The sequence below is a fragment of the Daktulosphaira vitifoliae genome, unplaced genomic scaffold, assembly GCF_025091365.1.
Source record: "Daktulosphaira vitifoliae isolate Bord-2020 unplaced genomic scaffold, ASM2509136v1 Scaffold_91, whole genome shotgun sequence".
Classification (NCBI taxonomy): Eukaryota; Metazoa; Arthropoda; class Insecta; order Hemiptera; family Phylloxeridae; genus Daktulosphaira; species Daktulosphaira vitifoliae.
In genome coordinates, this window is record NW_026099660.1 from 36,482 (window position 1) to 41,023 (window position 4,542).

Consider the following 4,542-nt stretch of genomic DNA (forward strand, 5'->3'; position numbering starts at 1 on the left):
ATGTGTTTAGAAAATGAACGATAAGTTGAGAAAGTCTGTGAATAATGTGGTATGCTACAACGGTAAAAACTTGATAATGAATTGATAAAGTTCAATAAAGATATCTTTACAAATAAAACAAATTCATTATTGTTTATAATTTAGTAACTGTAATAAAGTTGAAAATATTAAATTAGAATAAAATTATGAGCAATGTAATAGTTAAATTATGAAAACTTATATAGTTAAATCAGAGATTATTGAAGTTAGCAAAGAGCTTTTAATATCACAATCATTGTGAATATCATAAATAAATTTTTGTATAAATGTCCAAACTAAACTAGATTGAATGTGGTAATGTAAGTTAAATACTTGAAAAATTTTAAATCATGTGGAATAATCCACCAATTTTTTAAAATTAAACACTATCTAAAGATTTGCATCGAAGCGTTTTTTTTTATAGTGATTTTAATTCACTGTCAGATATCATTATACTTGATCCAACTATGCCACGTCACCACTGTGCCGCGACCNTATTATTATACTTGATCCAACTATACCACGTCACCACTGTGCCACGACCCCCCTGTGCTGGGTTTTTTATATTTTAAATCACTATTTATGATATAATTATTTAACATTTTTTTTACTTACCAATTTCGGAGTCGCTGTCTGAACTCCAGTATATATCGTTATTCATCATCGTTTAACACAATCTAAAACTATACGATCAAGATCGATACTGATCCAATTTTACATTTTACACTTAGTGTGAAATGTTACATTTTTCAAGTAATTTTTACACAAACATAAGGATAGATGAGGATGATGTGCTGAGAGTGTATTAACCCTCTTCTCTCCATATATCATTATCCCTATCTGTTTACTATCCAATGTTAATTACTATAATTTAAATAATGATATAATAAACTATATCGAGTTTACAAATAACAATACAGCATATTGTATATAATTTATTTAGTTATCACAACACTGCATATGTTTAAATAAAAATTTCATGGAACTTAACATGCGCGAAAACGAGACATAAATGTAATATATTATCTATTTCAAAAATAATTAGACGATCAACTGCCATTTTCATCATTAACACAGAAGAACATATAAATTAAATTTCATTGCATTTTTTTTAATCAATGCAAGTATATAAAGTCTTGGATCTGTTTATTCATTCGAAAGAATTATAAGAGTGCAGTAGTTTGTTCTAACAACCAGATTTTGTGCAAAGAAATTTGTTGTAGGTACATTTTTTGTTCGATAAAAATTAAACTGTAAGTATAAAATTAATTATTGTAATTATATATACTATTTTTAATGTCATAATAGATTTAAAAAAAAATAAAAGTTTCATATTATCATATTAATTGAACTCAAATGTTTTTTATCTTTGCAATCTTATTGGAATTTATGTTATATAAATTTACATTATAACATTTAATAGTCTTGATTTACAAAGAATATTATAATAAAATGCTAATTATTTCAGATTTTATATCCACTAGCGATTACTTGCTGTTTCAATTGCATTTCGACGAACGGAAAACTTATACTGTAACGAATAATTGTTGCATCAACTGCATTTCGAGGAATAAATAAATAATGTAAATTCTTTAAAATGTTGTTTTAGTATTATAAGTTGATTATTAACCAAGAGTAAAATTTAATTTTTTTACTAATAATTTATTTGGCGTAAAAAGTTATTTTTCTATAAATAAAAATTCGTTTTATCATAACTATTAAATAACGGTAAATAAGTCTAGATATTTTTTTCTAAATAAAGTTATTACTTTTTATTTTAGTTATCATGCCGCAAAATCCTTTTGTACCATTCGATTTTCTACGAGAACCTACTATACAGATGTTTCTCCTCTTATTCTGTTGTCTGTTACCTATTTCCCAAATCTTCATACTGTGACTCGTAAGCTTTATGTCTCTAAAATTTCCACACTCCTGTATGTCTCCTTTGCCTTTAAATATCAGCACCACAATACTATTCTTCTATTCTTTTGGTATTTTCTCTTCTAATTGGATTACCTTATGCCAACACCGCCTAATATTTTCCTTACTTCTACTGGCACTTCATCTGGTCCTACTGCTTTATTCTTTTTTATTGATGCTACAGCCACCTATACCTCTTTCTCACTAATATAATCTACCAGTCCCTCATTCCTCTAATGTCTCTTTTGGATACTCCTCATTCAGTAATTTTTCAAAATACTCTTTCCACATTTTTTCATATCATTATTACTCGATAGTACTCTATTATCAACACTTTTTATACACTTTACATAATGATAATCTTAAGACCATTTTTCTCTTACTTTTGCAAGTTTATAGACTTCTCTCTCGCCTTCCTTTGTTCCAAGCCTATCATACAATTCATCATACCTCTTAAGCTTCGCCTTACTTATCGCACACTTGGCTTCTTTACACATGCGTTATACTCCATCCAATTTGCTCTCCTTTTGCTCTTTTGCTATACTTTGAACTACTTTATCTTACTCTCTTTGATTTTCTGAACATTCTCATCACACCACCAGTTTTCCTTGTTTTCTGGCATTCTACTACTTAAGTAGTCATATTCATACGCGCAACTAGAATAAAAATTTGAAGTTATTGCAATACTAAAAAACATTTAAAAAAATATTTATTTATTAGGTTTCAAATATGTTGTCGAAAAAAAAATTATTTAAGTATAAAGTAATGTCAAAAAATCATGATATTTAAATACACATTGAAGATAAAATAAGTAATACACATAATTAATTAAAAATACTACAACACTATTGGTCTAGATATTAAAAACAGAAAACGACTAACATAATTCATGATATAAATGTATAACTTCACATAATAATTACCAAGCCACAATATAAATTTAAATAATAAAAATTAAAAAAAAGTATAATTTTATATTTAACATAGAAAAAAATTGACAGTTAATTAAAATTATTTCTGAAATTGATTTATAACTATTGTTACTATTTTTTTTCACTTTTTGTAATTGTTAAATTTTTTCCAAGTTTCTGAATTGCTTGTTGAAAACTGAAATTTTGAGATGAGGAAATACTTTTTGAGTAGTGTCCACCTTTGTATATATTTATAATATCATTNGAAATACTTTTTGAGTAGTGTCCACCTTTGTATATATTTATAATATCATTTGAATTTACAACAGGATTTAATCTTAAACCAGGATAAGATGATAGCAATGTTGCTGGATTTAGAGAAATAGGTGTATTTTTCATTTCTATTTTATTTTGAAACACATTAGATTGTAATCGAGCCTGTTCTGCAGCAGAGCCTAAATTAATATATACTTAATTTAGTTTAACTAAATTAGATTATTTGACTTTTCTTTTGGTAAAGTTTTATTCATGTATATTATTTATTTGATTAAATTCTATTGGTCTGATTTTTTCATAATTCATTATACTGTTAAAATTTGATTTTTTTAAAGATTGCCTTTTTGATAATTTATTTGATCTAATACAACTCAATTTTCTACCTACTTCTAACTCTAATGTATTTTTAAAACGGGGACTAATTTTTGATTCATTAATTTTACTGGTATTAATATCCTTTGAACTTTGTGGAGTATAATTTATGTCTAATTCGCGTGGTTTAAAATGTTGAATCTCCATAATTTATATTTAGATTATTTTTTGATTTTTCATACTGAAATGCATTCATATTAGGTTATTCCATCAAGTTATTAATAGGTGATTTATTAATGAAGACAGAATGTTTTTGCTTATGTTATTTGTTGTAATGTAATTACTATTACGTAACTTAATTAGCGAGGGACATTTATTGGGGATTTAGCAATGAAGACATAAAAGACAATAGTTGATTTGATATTTCTTGATAATAACAAATACTAGAAGATAGATAAAGTTGATATTTTCTGTGCTTTGGAAGGTAAAGGAGTTGATGTTTGAAGACATTCTGATTTTGCTGAAGATTTTGATTGTGCAGTTCTAGAACATATAATCTGTAAAAATAAAAAATTTAGAAGGTCTTGAAAAGTATATTTTTAGTTATGTTACATAATCATTATTGGATACAACCTTCCCAATTTCTTTTTGTTTATCTAGCTTTTGGGCATGCCTTATTATTACATCAATAGAAATCTTTTCCCAAAGGAAAAATGAATTTTAAATATAAAATTTATTTTAAGTATATGGGATAATTGGTTTAACTTGACCACTATATTTTTTCTAAAATAATAACGATTATCAGAAGTCAAGAACATCTTATACATTTGATAGAAAGAGGAGTGATACATAATGATAAAAATAACATAATCTGCCTCCAATCTTTATTTTTAAATGTTGATAACTTTATAAATACTAGTTCAAAAGTTGTTAACTAGTCATTATCTTAATTGTAGTAGTAGACAATAAATCAATTACTTTTATGTATACAAAATATATATAATGGATAAGTTTTTTAATACTTGTCAGCAAATACCATATTTCTTACTGTGTAACAATTAGTAAATCAAAAATTGATTTACTAATTATTATGAGGGTTTAGTTT